Source organism: Diceros bicornis, chromosome 21, assembly GCF_020826845.1.
Source record: "Diceros bicornis minor isolate mBicDic1 chromosome 21, mDicBic1.mat.cur, whole genome shotgun sequence".
Classification (NCBI taxonomy): domain Eukaryota; kingdom Metazoa; phylum Chordata; class Mammalia; order Perissodactyla; family Rhinocerotidae; genus Diceros; species Diceros bicornis.
The window spans coordinates 17,533,152-17,558,071 of record NC_080760.1 but is presented as its reverse complement, the minus strand read 5'-3'; the positions used below and the strand labels follow the sequence as shown (position 1 = coordinate 17,558,071).

General features: G+C 37.3%; 1 protein-coding gene across 3 annotated transcripts in view; it reads left to right on the top strand.

Annotated features, from left to right (window-relative positions):
* Positions 1 to 24,920, top strand: part of STK3 (serine/threonine kinase 3) — a 295,939-nt gene that overhangs the window by 19,456 nt on the left and 251,563 nt on the right. The window lies entirely within an intron of this gene.

Sequence of the window (24,920 nt, the reverse complement as noted above, 5' to 3'; positions counted from 1 at the left end):
TATTATTATGTTTCATTTAGGTCTTATGTATGTCTTTCCTGCTAGATTAGGAGCTCTTGGCTGTCAAGGGCTGTATCTTAATTTTCTTTGCCTTACTGCAGCAGATAGCTTGTTGTCTACAAGTTCAGTAAGTGTATATTGAATGAATATAAATGGGTGAATTTTTAAATCTGGTTTTATTATTTTTTTGAAGATTCATTAGCTTTCCTAAAGACACTATCTCCTAAGCAGTTGCAGAATTCACTCACAAGAATAAGACTGATTAACAGATACTGTTTTTACTATTTCTCATTGCCTTGGTCCATTTATTAATTCAGCCTATAGAAGAGGCCTTTCTTTTCAGTGTACAAAATGATTTTATGGAATGCATTTCATGAAATAATTATTGAGTCGTGCAGAAAAATTTTAATTTTGTTATGTGAGATGTAATTTTAGAAGTTTCCCTCAATCACAGAAAAAAATGAATGTTTATTTTAGAAACTTTATGAAACAAAAGCATAGAGGAGAGCCACCCCCAAAATCAAACCTTGTTGCCTGGAATCCTAAAATATTTACATGAAACAAATATTTGAGTTCCTATTATGTTCCAGGCACAGCTTTTAGTGCTGGGGATATAGCACTGAACAAAGCAAAGTCTGCCAGTAGTGTGAGGCCAGTACGTGCGTGAGCACGCACGTAGGCAGATACACCTGTGCTTAAAAGACAAAAATGGTTTAATTCTGTGCACTTTATTTTGTAACCTGCCCTTTTTTCTTTTAGCAGTATATTGTTAACTTGTTTCTTGTCAGTGAGTTTTCTACAGCATGACTTTTAGTGGCTACCTGTTATCTCATTGAATGGATGTTCCATAAATAATTAATAATCTATGTTTAGACACTGAATTTACTTCTAGATTTTGTTATAAATAATTTACAATGATTACACGATTTTTTGTTTCCAGTTATTTGTAAGAACAGTTGAAGTTGATTTCAAGTCGTATCATTTACTCTTTAAAAAAGCATTTATTACGGAAAACTTCAAACATAGTTTTGTAAGGAAGAGAGAATAAACCTATATATACCCATCACCCAATTTCAACAATTATTAACTTCTGGCCAGTCTTGCATAATTTATATTCCCTCCCCCCCACCTTTATTATTTTGAAGTAATCTCAGATATCATATCCTGGCGCTCTTAACTATTTCAGTATGCATCTCTAAAAGATAAGAATATTAAACAATATATCACCATAACACCATTATCTGAGGTATAGTTTTAAGTGTAACTTATTCTTGAAATGATAAAATAGTAAGGAGACTTTGGAGAAAACCCAGAGCAGTCCATGTAGAAGGCTGTCCCCCTGCACCTGCATTGAAGATGCAGAAAACTTGGTATTGAGATCTTGGGAAAAATATTATCAGAAATTCTCACATTGAACAGAAAACCCAAAAGTGAGATAAACAAGCTTATGGATGGGGGTAAGATTGAAGTGGTGTTTAGATGTGGAAGTATTAGAGAATTTGATTCTAGCTAAAAAAAAAAAAAAAAAGGAATTCTGATGTTTAAAAACAATGTGGGAGAGGCCGGGCCCGTGGCTTAGTGGTTAAGTGCGCACGCTCCGCTGTTGGTGGCCCGGGTTCGGATCCCGGGCGTGCACCAACGCACCGCTTCTCCAGCCATGCTGCAGCCGCGTCCCTCATACAGCAACTAGAAGGATGTGCAACTATGACATACAACTATCTACTGGGGCTTTGGGGGAAAAATAAATAAATAAATAAAATTATAAAAAAAAAAAAAAAAACAATGTGGGGGACGAATGCTTTTTTTCCACTGTATTCACTATGGCAGTATAATAGATTATGTTCTTCCCGACTTTATGAGAGAGAAAATCAAATGACAGGAAAACCAGATTGCATTAGCCACTTATTTATTTTAAAAAGACAATTCTAGGTTATATCTGCTTAAGTATGTAATAAACCCTCTATCAAGTTCCATGAGAGAGAGAGATCTTGTGGGTGACTTGTTCTCCACAAAATGCCTTAGCACCTGGGAGAGCGCATTCTCTAAAGGCACTCAGTCAAGGGTAAGTTTTTTTGGACTTATGATTAAAAACATATGGTTACGGGTGAAATTCTGGGTGCTAAAATCCATAGTTTGTCAATTACATATGAAGTTATGCTCATTATATTGTGTTTGCCAAGACAGGAAAATAGGAAAGTGTTTTTTTTGTGTGTGTATTTTAAATTGGCTTTTAATTATGAGTTTTTTTTTTAAGCTTTAAGGGTTTTAAAAGCAGACAATATAAAACTAATTTCAAATTAACCCATAACTGAAATGACGTTTTCATTTAAAACACCAGGAAGGGAAAGAGGGAATAAAGACAAAACGACATAAAACGTGAATCGTTTACCAAAATAAATCATGTGTTTTCATTTGACAAGCACCCCAGAGACCATCTTTTTGCCTAAATGAAATTAGTAACGTTTCAGTTGTTCCGCATGTTAAGAAAATGAGAAAATTCTCATTAGGTGTTTACTGGATTCATTTGAGGGACCTATGACTTGTTTGTTTAAAGTGAGCCAGATTATGAGCCTGCTTTGAAGAAAACTTTTATAACTCCTACAGCATTATGTGATGGTTAGGTTACCTTTTGGCTTAGTAGTAGAGAGATTTGTTAATATGATGCTGTCTCCATCGCTGTGTCATGTGCATGCCATGTCTTGAGCTACATGTGCTTGCTTAGCCAGGAAGGACATGAAGCACCTTTGCTTTCTGAGGCACAATGGTGAAGATTTTTGAAAATTTAAGAGACTGGCTTCTCTTTCTGGTAGGCTATATACTCTTTTTGGTTCATAGCTCCTTCCCCCTGTTCGTTAGCGTCTTCCTATTTTTCTTTCTTTCCTTCCTGGTCCAAGTCTTCAGCCACTTTTTTGCTAATATCTTTAACTCTGTTGTCTTATTATTCCTCTATGGCATCTGCCTTCTCCTTGCCTTTCTTAAGACTTCTGAACAGTGCTGAAGAAAATACAAAACCTTCAAGATTGCCATTTTAAATTCATGATCTCTAACCTCAGCAAGGCCTGCAGTGCTGTTTAGTAATCCTGTTAAACTTCATGAGGTTGTTTTGTTTTGTTTTGTTTTTGTTCTCCATTCTGGCTATTTCAAATATAGCCATATCTATTCAAATCTCAGATTTTAACTTCCTCACTCACAGCAGATGAATATCCCTCCTACTTCATAAAGCAAATAGGAACCAATATATGAGAACTCCCTCAACTTTCTACTATCAACCTACTGTCTTACTGGTAACTCTGCCCATCCTTTCTTCCTATTTAGATAGGAGAGATGTCCCCAACCCTCTGAGTTTAAGGCAGTTCCATCCACAGTGCTTTGGATCTCATTCCTACCAACTTTTCAGGGACGTACTTTAGTAGTTATCTCTTCTTGTCTCTTGTATTTTCAGCTTTTCCTTATTTTGCTAATTGATTTCAAACAGCATTTATACTTATTCAAGAATTTCTGATGGGTTATTTTAAAAATTTATTTATTTATTTATTTTTGGTTTATTGTGGTAACATTGGTTTATAACATTGTATAAATTTGAGGTGTACATCATTATACTTCTATTTCTGCACGGATTACATCATGTTCTCACGTTCACCACCTAAATACTAATTACAATCCATCACTGCACACGTGTGCCTAATTGTCCCTTTCACCCTCTTCCCTCCCCCCTTCCCCTCTGGTAACCACCAATCCAATCTCTGTCTCTATGTGTTTGTTGTTATTATCTACTGCTTAATGAGTGAGATCATACGGTATTTGACCTTCTCCCTCTGACTTATTTCACTTTGTATAATACCCTCAATGTCCATCCATGTTGTCACAAATGGCTGGATTTTATCATATCTTATGGCTGAGTAGTATTACATTGTGTATAAATACCATATCTTCTTTATCCATTCTTCCCTTGATGGGCACTTAGGTTGCTTCCACATCTTGGCTATTGTGAATAATGCTGCAATGGACACCGGAGTGCATGTATCTTTACGCATTGGTGTTTTCATGTTCTTTGAATAAATACCCAGCAGTGGAATAGCTGGATCCTATGGTAGTTCGATCCTTAATTTTTTGAGGAATCTCCATATTGTTTTCCATAGTGGCTGCACCAGTTTGCACTCCCATCAGCAATGTATGAGAGTTCCCTTCTCTCCACATCCTCTCCAACACTTGTTGTTTCCTGTCTTGTTAATTATAGCCATTCTGACAGACGTGAGGTGATATCTCATTGTAGTTTTGATTTGCATTTCCCAGATAACTAATGATGCTGAACATCTTTTCATGTGCCTGTTGGCTATCTGTATATCTTCTTTGGAGAAATGTCTGTTCAGGTCTTTTGCCCATTTTTTAATTGGGTTGTTAGTTTTTTTTGTTGTTGAGATGCATGAGTTCGTTATATGTTTTGGAGATTAACCCTTTATCAGATATATGGTTTGCAAATATCTTCTCCCAATTGTTAGGTTGTCTTTTTGTTTTGTTGATGGTTTCCTCAATGGTGAAAAACTGAAAGCTATCCCTCTAAGAACAGGAACCAGACAAGGATGCCTACTCTCACCAGTCCTATTTAACATAGTATTGGAAGTCCTAGCCAGAGCAATCAGGCAAGAAAAAGAAATAAAAGGGATCCAAATTGGAAAGGAAGAAGTGAAACTCTCAGTATTTGCAGATGACATGATTTTATATATAGAAAACCCTAAAGAATCCACCAAAAAACTTTTAGAAGTAATAAACGAATACGGTAATGTTGCAGGATACAAAATCAACATACAAAAATCAGCTGCATTTCTATACACTAACAACAAAGTAGCAGAAAGAGAAATTAAGAATACAATCCCATTTACAATTGCAACAAAAAGAATAAAATACCTAGAAATAACCTTAACCAAAGAGGTGAAAGATCTGTATACTGAAAACTACAAACATGCTGAAAGAAATGGAAGAAGACACAAAGAAATGGAACGATATTCCGTGCTCTTGGATTGGAAGAATTAACATAGTTAAGATGTCCATACTTCCTAAAGCAATCTATAGGTTCAATGAAATCCCTATCAAAGTTCCAACAGCATTTTTCACAGAAATAGAACAAAGAATCCTAAAATGTATATGGAACAACAAAAGACCCCGAATAGCTAAAGGAATCCTGAGAAAAAAGAACAAAGCTGGAGGTATCACACTCCCTGATTTCAAAATATACTACAAAGCTATAGTAACCAAAAGAGCATGGTACTGGCACAAAAACAGACACACAGATCAATGGAATAGAATCGAAAGCCCAGAAATAAACCCACACATCTATAGACAGCTAATCTTTGACAAAGGAGCCAAGAACATACAATGGGGAAAAGAAAGTCTCTTCAACAAATGGTGTTGGGAAAACTGGATAGCCACATGTAAAAAAATGAAAGTAGACCTTACCTTACACCATACACAAAAATTAACTCCAAATGGATTAAAGGCTTGAATGTAAGACCTGAAACTGTGAAACTTCTAGAAGAAAACATAGGCAGTACGCCCTTCGACATCAGTCTTAGCAACATCTTTTCAAACACCACGTCTGACCGGGCAAGAGAAACAATAGAAAAAATAAACAAATGGGACTACATCAAACTAAAAAGCTTCTGCACAGCAAAGGAAACCATCAACAAAACGAAAAGACAACCTAACAATTGGGAGAAGATATTTGCAAACCATACATCTGATAAGGGCTTAATCTCCAAAATATATAAAGAACTCATGCGTCTCAACAACAAAAAAACTACCAACCCAATTAAGAAATGGGCAAAAGACCTGAACAGACATTTCTCCAAAGAAGATATACAGATGGCCAACAGACACATGAAAAGATGTTCAAAATCACTATCAGGGAAATGCAAATCAAAACTACAGTGAGATATCACCTCACGCCCATCAGAATGGCTATAATTAACAAGACAGGAAACAACATGTGTTGGAGAGGATGTGGAGAGAAGGGAACTCTCATACACTGCTGGTGGGAGTGCAAACTGATGCAGCCACTATGGAAAACTGTATGGAGATTCCTCAAAAAATCAAAGATAGAACTACCACATGATCCAGCTATTCCACTGCTGGGTATTTATCCAAAGGACTTGAAAACACCAATTTGTAAAGGTACATGCACCCCTGTGTTCATTGCTGCGTTATTCACAATAGCCAAGACTTGGAAGCAACCTAAGTGCCCATCAAGGGACGAATGGATAAAGAAGCTGTGGTATATATACACAATGGAATACTACTCAGCCATAAGAAATGATGAAATCCAGCCATTTGTGACAACATGGATGGACATTGAGGGTATAATGCAAAGTGAAATAAGTCAGAGGGAGAAGGCCAAATACCGTATGATTTCCTTCATTAAGTAGTAGATAATAACAACAATAAACAAACAGATAGGGACAGAGATTGGATTGGTGGTTGCCGGCGGGGAGTGAGGGAGGGAGGGGGGTGAAGGGGATGGTTCGGTACCTGTGTGTGGTGATGGGTTGTAGTTGGTGTTTTGGTGGTGAACATGATGTAATCTGTGCAGAAGTGGAGGTGTAGTGATGTACACCTTAAATTTTTACAATGTTGTAAACCAATGTTACTGCAATAAACAAAAAAATATTGTATCAGTTTCTGAGAGAGGATTGTTGAAATCTCTAATGATTATTTTGGATTTTTCTTTTTCTTCTTTCAGTTCTTTCAGTTTTTATTGTGTGTTTTGTAAGCAATGTTTTAGGGTGCTTACACATTTAGGGTTGTCACATCTTCTTGATAAATTGACCCTTTTATCATTATGAAATATCCCTCTTTATCCCTGCTCATATTAATTTTTCTGCAGTCTTCTTTGCCTGATATGAATACAGCCACTTTAGCTTTGTTTTGATTAGTTTAACATGGTATATATTTTTCCATCCTTTTACTTTTAACCTCTTTGTGGCTTTATATTTAAGGTGAATTTTTTGTGGACAGCATGTCGTTGGGTCTTGCTTATTGATCCTGTCTCACTTCTCTCTTCATTGAATGATTTGACTATATATAGTTAAAGTAATTAACCAATGTAGTTTCAACTATATATTTTTTTCCAGTTTTTTCTTAGTACTTGCTCTAGGGATTACAATATGCATCTTTATTACAATCGACTGCAGGTTGACTTAATTCCAGTAAAACATAGCAAATTTGCTTCAATATAGCTCCATTTCCTTTCCCCTCCTTTGTTCTCTTATTTTTGTATATATTATACCTAAATCTGTTATAATTTCAACAATACAATACTGGAATTATTGATTTAAACAATCTTGTGTTAAGATAAATATGTCTTTCATGTTTATGTAAATATTTACCATTTTTTTCATCCAGAAGTACTTCCTTTATTCTTGTAGAGAGGCTCTGCTAGCAGCAAATTCTCTCTCTTTTTGTTTATCTGGGAAGGTCCTTATTTCCCCTTCAGTTTTGGAAGATAAATTTGCTGGATTTAGAATTCTTGGATGATACTGTTCTTTCAGCACTTTGAGTATTCCCTTTCACTGCCTTCTGACTGCCATGGTTTCTGATGAGAAGTCAGCTGTTAATCATATACTTATTCTCCTGTTCTCTTGCTGCTTTCAAGACTTTCTTTTTGTCTTTCAGCAGTTTGATACAGTGTTTCTAGATGTGGATCTTTTTGTTTTTATCCTTCTTGGCATTTGTTCAGCTTCTTGGATGTGTAAATTAAAGGTTTTCATCAAATTTGGGAAGTTATCACTCACTATTTTTTCAAATAATTTTTTCTGCCCCTTATTCTGTCTTTTCTCCTGAGACTTCCATTACATGTGTGTTGGTTTGTTTGATGTCTCATCAGTCTCTGAGGCTCTGTTGATTTTTCTTCACTTTTTCTGTTTTGATAAGGAAGATAGTTTTATTTACTTATCTTCAAGTCTACTGATTCTTTCATCTGGTATCTCAAGTAAGCCGTTGAGCTCTTCCAGTATGTTTTTCATTAAAGATATTATATTTTTCAAGTCTAATTTTACATTTTTATTAACTTCTATTTCTCTGTTGAGATTCTCTATTTGTTGAGTCATTTTCATGGTATTTTCCTTTAATTTCTTAAACACAGTTTCAATTTTTTGAACATATTTAAAATAGCCATTTGAAGCCTTTGTCTGATATATCCAGTATCTGGGCCCACTGTGAGTCATTTTCTATTGGCTGTTTTCTTTTCTGTTGATTGCTTCTATTTTATTGACTACTTTCCTGAGTATCAGTCACACTTTCCTGGTTTTTTTGCATGTTTCATAATTTTTTTTTTGTTTAAAACTGGGCATTTAAAACAATGCATTGTAGAAACTCTGTTTCTCCACTTCTTCCTCCTGGGTTTTTATTTATTTAATTTTTTCTTTTAAACTTTCCTGGACTTAAACTGTGGCATCTGTCTCCCTGTAGTGTTGGGCCCGCTAATGCCTCTGCTCAGTTGTTTTATTTGCTAGCCAGGATTCCTCGGGATTGCCTCAGTGTCTGTGTAGAGGCCAGCCAGGGATTTGGGCAGAGGTTGTGCTCAAACATCTTGAGCCCATATGACTTCCACTCTGTGCTGATGTATCTGTGTATGGGTTGGGGAGCACATTCAGAGCTGTAGCTAGTCTTCAAGTCTCTTTTGGCTTTTACTTTTCACTGGGTCTTGTTGGATCTCCTCTGCTTATGTGCATAGTCTTCCAGTCAGCCACTGATATGTGGAGAGCTCATTTCACCCTTCTGTGACTCTCTCATTTCAGAACCTCCCTGTTAATTTCTAGCTGGTTTGTTGTTTACCCAAGCTTGGCTGTCAAAGCTGCGGGTTTGACAAGTTATTATCGGGTTCACCACTTTTAGCTGACAAAGTTTAACTCATGTCCCAAATTGAACCTGTCTCTTCTAGCAGCAAAGCTGCTACTTTTTATAGTCAACTTTGTCCTGGTAAAACTGTAGTTCTCCCTATTGATGGAACTGGGGGACAGGAGATGGTAGCAGCCCTAGGCTGGAAGGCCACAGAGTCCTGCCATTATTACCCAAAGCCATAGCAGGGTTTCAAGAATAAATGCTGCTTGGTGTGTTTGCTGCTTTTGTGTCAATTTCTTGAGGCACAGAATGGTTGATTTTGACAATGTTGTTCACTGTTTTTGTAGAGGAGGATTTGCCAGCTTCTTCACACCACCATAACCAGAAGTGGGGTCTCCTGATAAGGTTTAGTTTAAATCTACAATCTTGCCATTTTTTCCGTTTGTCGTAATCTGTTCTTTGTTCCTCTCCCACGCCCCTACCTTTTCCTGTCTTTTTGGATCAATAGAGTAATTTTTATTATTCCATTTTATCTCCACTATTGATGTGTTAGTTATATCTCACTGCTTTCTATTTTTAGTGACTACTCTCAGGTTTACAATATGAATCTTTAACTTACAAAAAACCTTTCTTCAAATAATTTTATACTACTTCACATATCATGTAAGGCCCTTGTAAGTGTACACTTGCATTTTTCACCTCTCTTCGTTTGTGCTGTTTTGTCTTGTGTTTTACTTGCACGTATGTTATTACCCCACATCATGGCATTATTTTTGGGTTAAACAGTCAGCTATGTTTTAAATAAATGAAAAAAATGGGAAAAGTTTTCTTTTTTCAATTTTAAGCCATTAAGTTTTTAATTTTTTAAATTCTAGTAAAAAACACAACATTAAATTGATCATCTTAACAGTTTTTAAGTTCAGTAGTATTAAGAATATTCTGTTGTGCAATAGATATCTGGAACTTTTTCACCTTGCAACACGGCAACTCTATACTCACTAAACACTAATGCCACCTCCACCTTCTCCCCAGCCCTACCTTTCCACTTTCTATTTTTATGATTTTGACTGACTTAGATACTTCATAAGAGTGGAGTCGTACAATATTTGTCCTTTTTTTGATTGATATATTTTGCTTAATGTAATGTTCTCAGGGTTCATCCAGTTGTAGTATGGGACAGGATTTCCTTCTTTTTTAAGGCTGCATAATATTCCATTGTGTGTATATACCACATTTTGGTTATCTGTTCATCTGTTGATGGACATTTGGATTGCTTCCACCTCTTGAATAATTTTGAATAGTGCTGTGATGAATGTGGGTGTGCAGATATCTCAAGATGCTGCTTTGAATTCTTTTGTATATATACCCAGAAGTGGGATTGCTGGATCATGGTAATTCTGTTTTTAATTTTTTGAGGAACCTCCGTGTTGTTTTCCATAATGGCTGTACCATTTTACATTCCCACCAGCAGTGCACAAGAGTTCCAGTTTCTTTGCATCCTTATCAACACTTATTATTTTCTGTTCTTTTTGATAGTGGCCATCGTAATGAGTGTGAGGTGATATCTCATTGTGGTTTTGATTTGCATTTCCCTAATAACGTGATATTGAGCATCTTTTCATATGCTTCTGGGCCATTTGTATTTCTTCTTTTGAGAATTATCTATTCAAATTCTTTGCCCATTTTTTAATTGGGTTTTTGTGTTGTCATTGTTGAGTTGTAGAAGTTCCTTATTCTGGATATTAACTTCTGATCAGATATATGATTTGCAAATACTTTCTCCCATTCTGTAGATTGCATTTTCGCTCTGTTGATTGTTTCCTTGGATGCTCAAAAGTTTTTAAGTTTGATGTAGTCCCCTTTGTCTGGTTTTGCTTTTGTTGCCTGTGCTTTTGGTGTCATTTCCAAGAAATCATTTACAAATCCAATGTCCTGAAGCTTTTCCCTTATGTTTTCTTCTAGGAGTTTTATAGTTGTAGGTCTTATGTTTAGGTTTTTAATCTAGTTTGAGTTAGTTTTTGTATTTGGTGTAGGGTAAGGGTCCACCTTCATTCTTTTGCATGTGAATATCCAGTTTTCCCAGGATCATTTGTTGAAGAGACTGTCCTTTCTGCATTGCTTAGTGTCGCCACCCTTACTGAAAACCATTTGGTCATATGTGCAAGAGTTTATTTCTGGGCCCTCTGTGCTGTTCCATTGGTCTATATATCTGTCTTTTTTTTTTTTTTTTTAAATAATTTTATTTATTTTTCCTCCAAAGCCCCAGTAGATAGTTGTATGTCATAGTTGCACATCCTTCTAGTTGCTGTACGTGGGACACAGCCAGACAAGCGGTGCATCAGTGCGCGCCGGGGATCCAAACCCGGGCCGCCAGCAGCAGAGCGCGCGCACTTAACCGCTAAGCCACGAGGCCGGCCCTATATATCTGTCTTTATTCCAGTACCATGGTGTCTTGATTACTGTTGCTTTGTAGTATGTTTTGTAATTAGGAATTGTGAGCCCTCTAACTTTGTTCTTTTTTTCAAGATTGTTTTGGCTACTTGGGGTCCCTTAAGATTCTATATGGATTTGAGGCCTTTTTTGTTCCTATTTCTGTGAAAAAAAATGCCTTTGAGGTGTTGATAGAGATTGCATTGAATTTGTAGATTGCTTTGGGTAGAATGGACGTTTAAACAGTATTAAGTCTTCCAACCAATCCATGACCATGGGATGTCTTTCCATTTATTTGTATCTTTGATTTCATTTTTAGCAATGTTTTGTAGTTTTCAGTGTGTAAGTCTTTCATCTCCTTGGTTAAATTTATTCCTAAGTACTTTACCCTTTTTTTAAATACAACAGTAAATGGGTTGTTTTCTTAATTTCATTTTAGTATTGGTCATTGTTAATGTATAGAAGTGCAACTGATTTTGTGTTGACTTTTTATTCTGCAACTTTGTTGAAATTGTTTATTATAAGTTTTTTTTTCGTGGACTCTTTAGAGTTTTCTATATATGAGATCATGTCATCTGTGAACAGAGATAATTTTACTTTTTTTTGCAATATGAATTTTTTTTAATTGAGGTAACATTAATTTATAACATATTAATTCAGGTGTACATCTAATTTTACCTATTTTTCAATTCTTCTTTGCTTTTTATTTCTGTTTCTATCTAATTGCTCTGGCTTGGACTCCCAGTACTATGTTGAATAGTAGTGGTGAGAGTGGTCATCCTTGCCTTGTTCTTGATCTTAGAGGAAAGGCTTCCACTCTTACTATTGAGTGTGTTGTGAGCTTTTCGTTATGTTGGGGTAGTTTCCTTCTATTTCTAGTTTGTTGAGTGTTTTTATCATGAAAGTTGTTGAATTTTGTCAAAAATGCTTTTTCTGCATCAATTGAGATTATGTGGTTTTTGTTAATTTTGTCCTTTATTTTGTTAATGATTGATTTTCATATGTTGAACCATCCTTAGAGTCCAGGTATAAATTCCACTTGGTCACAGTGTACAGTCCTTTTAGTGTGCTGTTGAATTTGGTTTGCTAGTATTTTGTTGAGGATTTTTGCATCAGTTAGACCAATTAGAGATATTGGTCTGTAGTTTTCTTTCCATGTTGTGTCTTTGTGTGGTGGTTTTGGTATCAGAGTAACGCAGGCTTTATAGAATGAGTTTGGAAGTATTCCCTTTTCTTCAATTCTTGGAAGAGTTTGAGGAATATTTGTGTTAATTCTTTCTTAAATGTTTGGTAGAATTCTCCAATGAAGCCATCTAGTCCTGAGCTTTTCTTTGTTGAGGTTTTTGATTACTACTTCAATCTCCTTACTAGTTAGAGGTCTGTTCAGATTTTTTATTTCTTCATGATTCAGTCTTAGTAGGTTGTATATTTCTAGAATTTATGCATTTCTTCTAGCTTATCTGATTTGTTGGTATTTAATTGTTCATAGTACTCTCTTATAGTCATTTTTATTTCTGTGACATCAGTTTTAGTGTACCCTCTTTCATTTCTAATTTTAGTTATTTGAGTCTTCTCTCTCTTTTTTTTTTTTTTTCCTAAGTCTAGCTAAGGGTTTGTCAATTTTGTTGGTCTTTTCAAAAAACCAACTCTTGGTTTCTGTTTTAGTCTATTCAGGTTGCTATAATGAGATACCATAGACTAGGTAGCTTATATAAACAACAGAAATTTATTTCTTACAGTTCTGGAAGCTTGGAAGTCCAAGATCAAGGTGCCAGGATGGTCACATTCAGGTGAAAGTCTTCTTGGTTCATAGCTGGCACCTTCTTGCTTTGTCTTCACATAGTGGAAGGAGCTAGGGATCTCTCTGGAGCCTCTTTTATAAGGCACTAATTCCATTCATGAGGGTTCCACCCTTATGACTAAAGCATCTCCTAAAGGCACTACCTCCTAATATCATCATCTTTGGGGGTTTGGATTTCAATATATACATTTTGGGAGGACAGAAATATTCAGACTGTAGCAGTTTTGTTGATTTTTCCCTATTGTTTTCCTAGTCTCTATTTCATTTATGAAAAATTTTTTTCTGCTCTAATTTTTATGATTTCCTTCCTTCTGCTAACATTGGGATTTAGTTTGTTTTTCTAGTCTCTTGAGATCTCTTGAGTTAGGTTGTTGCTTTGAGATCTTTTGTCTTTTAAAATGTAAGGGCTAGGGGCCGGCCCAGTGGCGCAAGGGGTTAAGTGTGCATGTTCCACTTTGGCGGGCCGGCGTTTGCAGGTTCGGATCCCGGGTGTGCACCGACACACTGCTTGGTAAGCCATGCTATGGCAGCGACCCATATAAAGTAGAGGAAGATGGGCACAGATGTTAGTTCAGGGCCAGTCTTCCTCAAGAAAAAAGGGGAGGATTGGCATCGGATGTTAGCTCAGGGCTAGTCCTCCTCACAAAAAAAAAAAGAAAATGTAAGGGCTTATTGCTATAAACTTCCCTCTGAGTACTGCTTTCACTGCATACCATAAGTTTTGGTATGTTGTGCTTTTGTTTTCATTTGTTTCCAGATATTTTCCTAATTCCTTTATGATTTCTTTGACCCACTGGTTAAGAGTACACTATTTAATTTCCACTTATTTGGGGATTTTCTTGTTATCCTTCTGCTATTGATTTCTAGTTTCATTCCGTTATGGTTAGAGAAGATATTTTGTATGATTTCAGTCTTCCAAAATTCTTAAGACTTGTTTTGTGGTTTAACACGCAGTCTCTTTTGGAGAATGTTCCATGCGCACTTGAGAAGAATGTGTATTCTGCTGTTGTTGAGTGGGGGAAAAGTTTTTTTCTGTATTTACCTATTTTTTTTTACTAGCTATTCCTCTTTATTCTTTTGTATAGATTTACGTTTCCTTTTGGCATCATTTTCCTTTAGCCTGAAGAACTGTTTTTACCCATTTTTTGTTGTGAAGGTGTGCTCATAATGAATTCTCTCATCCTTTTTTGTTTGAAAAAATTTTTTATTTTTCCATTTTTTGAGATATATTTCCATTGGACATAGAATTTTAGATTGCTTTTTGTTTTCTTTCAGCACTTTAAAAGTATAATTGTCTTTTGGCTTGCTTAGTGTCTGACAAGAAGTCTACAGTCATCTTTGTTTTTGTTCTTATGTAAGTAATATATCTTTTCCCTGTGACTAGTTTTAGTATTCTCTCCTTCTTACTGGTGTTCAGCAGTTTGCTTATAATACATCTTGGGGTGTGTGTGTGTGTGTGTGTGTGTGTGTGTGTGTGTTTATCTTTTTAGATTTGTTGAGCTTCTTGCATCTTGTAGTTTTATTGTTTTCATAAAATTTGGAAAATATTTGGCCACTATCCTCCCCTTCTCTCTTTCTCTCTCTCTCTCTCTCTATCTCTCTATCTGTGTATCTGTAGGTATATCTACATAAAGATCTATGTTTATCGATCCTTCATTTCCACATGAGGCTCAGACTTTTTCTTTTTTCCCTTTTGTTAATACATTTTTTTCCTTCAAGTTAGTCTTTTTTTTTTTCACTGTACTGTCTAATCTGCTCAGATCTTATCCAGTGAAAATTTCATTTCAGATACTTTATTTTTTCTTTTCTAAAATTTCCATTTAGCTCTTTTATTCTATCTTTCATTTCCTTTACATCTGTGAATACGTGGGACATATTCCTAATTGCTTTTTATAAGACATTTTTCCATTAATTTCACCATCTCTGCCATTTTTGTGTGTTTTAATTGGATAATTTTTCTCCTTTTTGTGAGCCATAGTTCCTGATTTCTCATATGTCTAGTAATTTTTGATGGAATTCTTGACGTTGTAAATTTTACATTGTTGAGTGCTGAATTTTGTGTTAGTAGTTTCAGGAGTTATAGACTTGTTCTAGTAGGCAGTTAAGTTACCTTGTGCATTGGCTCAATATTTTAGAGACTTGTTTTTAAGCTCCTTTTGGGAGAGTCTAAAGTAAGCTTTATGTTTTGGTAATGTAGTGTCTTTTCTAAAACAAGGTCATTCTGGGATTTCTACTGAATGACCTTTGATTTTCCCCAACTTTTGTTGGTGGGAAAGAGTCTCAGCCTTGTGTGACCTCTGGGAATTGTTCTTTTTACAGCTCCCTGGTCATTTTTTCCTTTAGGAAATTGATTTTGTTGGGCTTTGTAGAGTGTTTTTGTAAGTGTGCACAGATTGACATTCAGCTAAATAGTTAAGGGAACTCCTAGGTAGATTGCTGGACCTCTGTCTCTGCTGGCAGGTATTCTGTAATGCAGAGTTTATTTGCCTTGCCTCCCCATACTCCAATCTCTATTTGTTCAACTCAGCAGAATTGCTGGGCTCTGTTTGGGTTCCCCTTTCCCTATGCTACAGTCTGGACATAGCCTCTAGGTCTAAAGCTTGGGTGATAGTAGAGCATATGTTGTTTTTTTCTGTTTCTCAGGGATCTCAGTCCTGAAATGTCTGATACCTAATGTCTGAAAATAGTTATTTCCTGTATTTTCTTGGTTTTTCTAGTTGTTTACTGCAGATGGATAATTCTGGATCCTGTTGCTTCCTTGTGGTCAGTAGTAGAAATTCTGTAATGGACACTTTTGAATCTTTAAGTTGTTTGAACTTCCAGTAACTTTTGATATGGTCACCTACTACCTTATCCTTCATGACCTCATTTCTTTTTTTTTTTTTTTAACATTTTCTTTCTTTATTGTGAAATTTTTGTTTTAAATCATTGTTTGTCAGTCACCATATAAATGCATCCTTTCAAACCCTTGTGCCCACCCTCCACCGCCCTTGCCCCTGGTAACCACCAAATAGTTCTCTATGTCCATGTGTTGGTTTATCTTCCACTTATGAGTGAAATCATGTGGTGTTTGTCTTTCTCTTTCTGGCTTATTTCACTTAACGTAATACTCTCCAGGTCCGTCCAAGTTGTTGCAAATGGAGTGATTTTGTCTTTTTTTATGGCTGAGTAGTATTCCATTGTATATGTGTATACCACATCTTCTTTATCCACTCATCCGTTGAGGGACATTTGGGTTGCTTCCATGACTTGGCTATTGTGAATAATGCTGCAATGAACATAGGGGTGCATAAGCCTCTTTGGATTGTTGATTTCAGGTTCGTTAGGTAGATACCCAGTAGTGGGATAGGTGGATCATAAGGTATTTCTATTTTTAATTTTTTGAGGACTCTCCATACTGTTTTCCATAGAGGCTGCATCAGTTTGCATTCCCACCAGCAGTGAGTTAGGGTTCCCGTTTCTCCATAGCCTCTCCAGCATTTGTTGTTTTTTGTCTTGGTGATTATAGCCATTCTAGTGGGTGTAAGGTGATATCTTAGTGTGGTTTTCATTTGCATTTCCATGATGATTAGTGATGTTGAACATCTTTTCATGTGCCTGTTGGCCATGTGTATATTTTCTTTGGAGAAGTATCTGTTCATTTCCTCTGCCCATTCTGTGATGGGGTTGTTTGTTTTTTTGTTATTCAGTTGTGTGAGTTCTTTATATATTATGGGGATTAGTCTCTTGTCAGGTACATGGTTGGCAAATGTGTTTTCCCAGCTGGTGGGTTGCCTATTCATTATGATCCTTGTTTCATTTGCCTTGTAGAAGGTCTTTAATCTGATGAAGTCCCACTTGTTTATTTTTTCTTTTGTTTCCCGTGTCTGAGTAGACATGAAATTCAAAAAGATCCCTTTATGACCTGTGATGAATAGTGTACTGCCTATATTTTCTTCCAGGAGTTTTATAGTTTCAGGTCTCACCTTCAGTTCTTTGATCCATTTTGAGTTACTTGTTGTGTATAGCGAAAGAAGGTGGTCTACTTTCATTCTTTTGCAAGTGGCTGTCCAATTTTCCCAGCTTAATTTATTGAAGAAACTTTCCTTTCTGTATTGTATATTCTTAGCTCCTTTGTTGAATATTGGCTGCCCGTAGATGTGAGGTTTTATTTCTGGACTTTCAATTCTGTTCCATTGATCTGTGTGTCTGTTTTTGTACCAGTACCATGCTGTTTTGATTACTGTTGCTTTGTAGTATGTTTTGAAGTCAGGGATTGTGATGCCTCCAGCTTTATTCTTTTTTCTCAGGATTGGTTTAGCTATTCGGGGTCTTTTGTTGTCCCATATGAATTTTTGTATTTTTTGTTCTGTTTCCATGAAGAATGTCCTTGGGATTCTGATTGGGATTGCATTGAATCTGTAGATTGCTTTAGGTAGTATGGAGATTTTAACTATGTTTATTCTTCCAATCCATGTGCATGGGATATTTTTCCATTTCTTTATGCCATTATTGATTTCACTATATGTCTTATAGTTTTCGTTGTATAGGTCTTTCACTTCCTTGGTTAAATTTATTCCTAAATGTTTTTTTCTTTTTGTTGCAGTTGTAAATGGGATTGTCTTCTTGAGCTCTCTTTCTGTTAGTTTGTTGTTGGCATATGGAAATGTAACTGATTTCTGTTAAGTTGATTTTGTACCCTGCAACTTTCCTGTAGTTGTTGGTTATTTCTGATAGTTTTCCAATGGATTCTTCAGGGTTTTCTATATTAAAAAATCATGTCATTTGCAAACAGTGAGAGTTTTACTTCTTTGTCATTGCTTATTTGTATTCCTTTTATTCCTTTTTCTTGTCTAATTGCCCTGGCCAGAACCTCCAGTACCATGTTGAATAAGAGTGGTGGGAGTGGGCACCCTTGTCTTTTTCCTGTTTTCAGAGGGATGGCTTTCAGTTTTTCCTTGTTGAGTATCATGTTGTCTGTGGGTTTGTCATATATGGCCTTTATTATGTAAAGGTACTTTTTTGTGTACCCATTTTTTTTAGTTTTTATTGTAAATGGATGTTGGATCTTGTGAAATGCCTTCTCTGCATCTATTGAGATGATCATATGGTTTTTATTCCTTGTTTTGTTAATGTGGTGTATCACATTGATTGATTTGTGGATGTTGAACCCTCCCTGTGTCCCTGATATAAATCCCACTTGATCATGGTGTATGATCTATTTAATGTATTGCTGTATTCTGTTTGCCAATATTTTGTAGAGGATTTTTGCACCTGTGTTCATCAGGGATATTGGTCTGTAGTTTTCCTTCTTAGTATTGTCTTTGTCTGGCTTTGGTATCAGGGTCATGTTGGCCTCGTAGAATGTGTTGGGAAGTGTTCCATCTTCCTCTGTTTTTGGAATAGTTGGAAAGGAATAGGTATTAAATCCTCTTTGAATGTTTGGTAAAATTCTCCAGAAAAGTCATCTGGTCCTGGACTTTTATTTTTTGGGAGGCTTTTGATTACTATTTCAATCTCTTTGCTTGTGATTGGTCTATTCAGGTTCTCTATTTCTTCTTGATTCAGTTTTGGTAGGTTGTATGAGTCTAAGAATTTATCCATTTCTTCTAGATTGTCCAATTTGTTGGCATGTAGTTTTTCCTAGTATTCTCTTATAATCTTTTGTATTTCTGTGGTATCTGTTCTAATTTCTCTTTTTTCATTTCTTATTTTATTTATTTGAGCCTTCTATCTTTTTTTCTTGGAGTGTCTGGCTAAGGGTTTGTCAATTTTGTTTATCTTCTCAAAGAACCAGCTCTTTGTTTCATTGTTTCGGTTTCATTTATTTCTGCTCCTATTTTTATTATTTCCCCCCTTCTGCTGACTTTGGGCTTTGTTCTTCTTTTTCCAATTCTGTTAGGCATAGTTTGAGATTGCTTAATTGGACTTTTTCTTGTTTGTTAAGATGGACCTGTATTGCTATGAGTTTCCCTCTCAGGACTGCTTTAGCTGCATCCCATATGAGTTGGCGTAGTGTATTTTCATTTGTCTCCAGATATGATTTGATTTCTCCTTTAATTTCATCAGTGATCCATTGTTCAGTAGCATGTTGTTTAGTCTCCACATCTTTGTCACTTTCCCAGTTTTTTTCTTGTAGTTGATTTCTAGCTTCATGGTGTTATGGTCAGAAAAGAAGCTTGTTATGATTTCAATCTTTTTAAATTTATAAAGGTATGCCTTATTTCCCAGCCCATGGTCTACTCTTGAGAATGTCCCATGCGTGCTTGAAAAGAATGTGTAATCTGCTCTGTTTGGATGGAGTGCTCTGTATATATCCATTAAGTCCATCTCATCGAGTTTTTTGTTTTAGTCCATTATTTCCTTTTTGACTTTCTGTCTGGATGATGTATCCGTTGATGTAAGTGGGGTGTTAAGATCCCTTACTATTATTGTGTTGTTGTTAATGGCTCCTTTTAGGTTTATTAATAGTTGCTTTAAGTACTTTGGTGCTCCTCTGTTGGTTGCATATATATTTATAAGTGATATGTGTTCTTGGTGGAGTGTCCCTTTTGTCATTATATATTGCTCCTCTTTGTCTCTCATTACCTGTTTTATCTTGAAGTCAGCTTCTTCTGATTTAAGTATGGCAACACCTGCTTTCTTTTGTTTTCCATTATCTTGGAGTATTGTCTTCCATCCTTTCACTCGAGCCTGTTTGTCTTTAGAGCTGAGATGTGTTTCCTGGAGGCAGCATATTGTTGGGTCTTGGTTTTTATTCTATCCCACCACTCTCTGTTTTTTGATTGGGGAGTTCAATCCATTTACATTCGGAGTAATTATTGATATATGAGGGGTTGATGTTGCTATTTTATCGCTCACTTTCTGGTTCTTTTGCCTTTGTTTTGTTTCTTGTCCCATGTGTTTTGGACTACCAATTCAGTTTGGTAGTTCTGTATGGAGGTTCTCTTAGTTTTCTCTTTATTTATCATCTGGGACTCTGTTTTGATTATTTTGTTAGTGGTTACCATGAGGTTTGTATAAAAAATCTCGTGGATGTTATAGTCCGTTTTTTGATGACCTCTTATTCCGTTAGACTAAGTCGATTTGATCCCTTTCCTCTTACCCTTCTAAGTTACTTTTGTCGTATCTTATTCCATGTTGTGTTGTGAGTTTGTATTTAAGGTGATGAGGTTATATTTATTTTTGATATTTTCCTTCCCTTGATCTTTGGCTTTATAATTAACTGTTTGCTAATCTATTCTGATACAGAGCTGTAATTTTTCTGGTTTTGTAGATCTGTTTTCTTCCTTGTTCAAAACTTTGTATCCCCTTTCTCTTTTTTTTCTTAGGCATGAGGGCCTTCTTGAGCATTTCTTGTAGTGAGGGATCTTGTGGCAATGAACTCCCTTAGCTTGTGTTTATCAGGGATAGTTATTATTTCTCCATCACATCTGAAGGGTATTTTTGCTGAATAGTGTATTCTTGGCTGGAAGTTTTTGTCTTTCAGGAGTTTGAATATGTTGTTCTGTTCTCTCCTAGCCTGTAAATTTTCTGTCGAGAAATCAGCTGAGAGCCTGATAGGAATTCCTTTGTACGTTATTTGTTTTTGTTTAGCTGCCCTTAGTATTTTTTGTTTGTCGTTGACTTCTGCTAGCTTTACTACTGTATGCTTTGGAGAGGGTCTTTTCATGTTGATATATTTGGGAGATCTGTTGATTTCATTCACTGGTATTTCCAGCTCCTTCCCCGGGTTTGGGAAGTTCTCATCTATTATTTCTTTGAAGAAGTTCTCTGCTTCTTTTTCCCTCTCTTTTCCCTCTGGCATACCTATAATGCTTATGTTGGGTTTCTTAATTGAGTCAGATGTTTCTCCGAGTGTTTCTTCATTTCTTTTTAGTCTTAGTTCTCTTTCCTCCTTCATCTGGAGTATTTCTGCATTGCCGTCCTCAATATCGCTAATTCTTTCCTACATATTATCATTTCTTATTATTAAGGCTTCTAGATTTGTCTTTATCTCGTCTATTGTGCTTTTCATCTCTAAAGTTTCTGATTGGGTTTTCTTTATCGTTTCAATATCTTTTATGAGGAAATTCCTGATTTTGTTCAATTGTCTGTGTATTTTTTCTTGTATTTTTTTGAGCTTTTTTATGATAGCTATTTTGAATTCTCTCTCATTAAAGTTATTCATTTCTCTGCTTTCCAGGTTGACTTCTGGGTGCTTGTCATTTTCCTTTCGGTCTGGAGATTCAATATATTTTTGCCTAGTACCTGTCGGTGTTGCCTTCTTTCTCCTCATAGTAAAAATATATGGTTGCAGTTTCCTCTTGCCACCGCTGGGTGATGGTCAAGAGCTGTGTATTCTGTGCCCACTTCGATCCTCGGGCACTCTAGTTAGCCCATGGCTGAACTGGGCATGGCTGAGCTGTAGCGTGGGTTAGCTGAAGCATGGCTTGGCAGAGGCTGCTGGGGCTGGAGTGTGGGAACAGCTGGAGTTAGAGTGCAGGAACACCTGGGACTAGAGTGCGGTTAGGCTGAAGCATCTGGGGCTGGGCTGCCGGTGGGCTGAACAAGCTGGAGCTGGCGGGTGGCTGAGCTTCAGTGCTGCTGAGTGGACGCAGCTGGAGCTGGAGCTGGATCGTGGGAACCACTGGAGCTGGAGCGTGGCTGGGTTGACGCAGCTGGAGCTGGAGTGTGGCTGGGTTGAAACAGCTGCAGCTGAAGTGTGGCTGAGCTGAAGAAGCAGGAGCTGGAGCGCTGCTGGGCTGAAGAAGCTGGAACTGGAGTGTGGCTGGACTGAAGTAGGTGGCGACAAGTTAGCTGGAGCCTGAGAGCGGCCAAGCCAAAGCAGCTGGACCCGGGGGGCAGTCGAGCTGAAGGAGCTGGGGATGGGGCACGGTCAAGCCGATGCAGCTGGGGCTGGGTGCTCCGCCTCTGCTGGTGCCCAGGCCCAGGGGGCCACTGCCTCTCCTGCTGGGACGTGGGCGCACTGCCGCCGCTCATTGGGCCTGGGTGTTGGGGGCTTACCGCTGCTAGGGCCGGGGCACGGGTGCACCGCCGACACTGGTGCCTGGGAACCTGGGGATTGCTGCCTCTGGGGGCTGGAGTGCAGGTGTGGTGTTGCTGCTGCTGGTGCCGGGGCTCTGGGGAGCCACCAACTCTGGTGCTGTGTTGCAGGCATGCTGCTGCCGCTGGTGGGGCCAAGGTGCTGGGGGCTCGCTGCAGCTAAGGCTGGGGCGTGGGCGCGCCACTGCTGCGGCTGGTGCCGGGGCATGGGCACACTGCTGCCACTGGCACTGGGGCCGGGGTAGAGCTGAAATACCACTGAGCTGAGGCTGCAGGGCCACTGTGCTGAAGCACCAGGCAGGCAGAGGGGAAGGGGCGGTTACTTTCGCCTCCCTGATCCCAGGGGTTTCTTGCTTCGCTGTTGCTCTCTGCTCTCCTGAAGGGCTAGCTTGTCGAAGGTGCCCTCACAACAGATCCGCTCCCTCCTTGGTGGGATTCCCCATGGGCTGTGAAGGATCTTTGAGCACGCCAGTTTTTCTGTGGAGGACCGCCCCCATCGCCCCCACCCCTGAGAGCCACTTGGTGTCAGTCTCAAGGTCGCAGTCCTTGGGGAGGGAAGGGAGCTTCTCTTACCTCCTTGCACTTCCTCTGGGGATTCCAGCACCTCAGCCCTTGAGTGTACAGCTGCGTGGGTGCCTCAGATGTCCCTTGTGTTATGTGAATAACTTTTGTTGGAATATGAATGTCCTTTTCATTGTGTTTTAGAGGAGGAGAGTTCAGTGGGGGAAGCTCACTCTGCCATGATGTTGACCTTACTTCCTCATTTGCTAAATATTGATGTTTTCTTGGGATTTGTTTTCTCCTCGACTCTTGTTTTTTCTTAGACATTTTCTTGAGGATTTTGTCCCTTCTCATGTCTTCAGGTTCCATCTATGTGCTGATGACACCAATAATGGTATTTCCAACTTAGATTCTCTCCTGCGATTCATATATACATTGCTTACTGAAAATATCCATTTGGATGAGTAGAATTAAACCCATCATATTTCCCTCCAAACTGTTTTTTTATGGTATTCTTTAACTTAGTAAATTACATTACCATCCCCTCATTTGCTTAAGCCAAAGTCTTGAGACATGCTCAGCTCTTCTCTTTCTCTCATCACCCCATGTTTAATTAAAACCACTTCCTGTTGATTATGCCTCTTTAAGGTCTTGAATAGCTTGTCTTTTCTCTGTTCTTACTGCCAGTATTATATTCTGTGCATCCATATTTTTAATCAGTTCCTAACTAGTTTCCCTTCTCTACTGTTGCTCATTGCATTTCCTTCTGCTGCTTTACAGGGGAAGCCATCTTTTTAAAATAGAGATCCTTAGCATGGTTTACAAGGCTCTTTTTTTTTTTTATGTAGCTCTCAAGGTGCATTTGTTTCCATGTTCTTTTGTTAGATTATTATACTTTATTTGGATAATAACATTGAAACAATTTTTTTTTTTAAAGATTTTATTTATTTATTTTTTCCCCCCAAAGCCCCAGTAGATAGTTGTATGTCATAGCTGCACATCCTTCTAGTTGCTGTATGTGGGACGCGGCCTCAGCACGGCCGGAGAAGTGGTGCATCGGTGCGCGCCCGGGATCCGAACCCGGGCCGCCAGCAGCGGAGCGTGCACACTTAACAGCTAAGCCACGGAGCCGGGCCTACAAGGCTCTTTTTAACCTGACCCTGCTTACTTCTACGTCCTGGTTATTTTTACTTCGTTCATACTGAATTATTTTTGGTCTGTCAAACACATTATGCATAATCTCTCTCACCTCTTGGTTTCCAGATATGTGCACATGTGGATAATTTTAAAAAAGGCAGAAACGAAACAAAACAAAAAGATATTTCTGTATGGCAAACAGTCAAATAGACTATAAAATTAAAAATTTGTGAAGTGAAAATATTTGCAACCTATGCAAAGGCTAATTTCCCTTGTATACAGATAAGAAAAAGACCAAAAATTCATTAGAAAAATGAGCACAGAACATGAATAGATGGCTTAGTTTTATAACCATATTGAAAGATGCTCAACTTCACTCATAGTAAGAGAAATGCGAATTAAATCTACTCTGTGTTATGAGTTTTCAGCTAACATATTGGCTGAAATCTAAATGTTTGGTTAAATAGTCTGTTGGTGGAACTGTGGGAAAAGAGGTTCTCTCATGTGTTACTGGTAGGAGAATAAATTGGTACAAGCCATCTGGAGGGCAATTTTCTAATATCTATCTATATCTATATTTATTTAACATATAATTATAGTAGATAAAATTTATATCTTTTAATACCATGGTATAATCAACAACTTATAGTTATTATAATAGTGATTTTATTATTTATATTACATTATTAAATTAATATGACATAATTATATTTATAGTATATATTCTTATTAATCAATATATATGCTTATATATGTGTGTGTGTGTATGTACGTGTGTGTATATTCTCTTGACCTCAGAGCTTCACTTCTGGGAATTTATCTTACAGATATACTAGCACATGTGTGAATTGACTTATGTATAAGCTTATTCATTGCAGTGTTGTTTATAATAGCAAAAGGGAACCTAGATATCCATAAATAAGGGATTGGCGAGTAAGAGATGCTACATCTTTGCAATGGAGTAGGATGTAGATGTGAAAAAAAAGAATGAGGATGCTTTCTATGTACTTATGTAGAGATCTCCAACATAGGTTGTATGTTGCTAAGTGAAAGCAAAGTATATAACGATGTGGATAAAAAAAGAGTGTGTGTAAAATGCTATCTTGTGTGTTAAAAAGCAGGAGAGATAAAAGTACATATTCATATCTGTATAAAGGTTTCACAAGAAGCTAATAAAAGTGGTTATTCTTTGAGG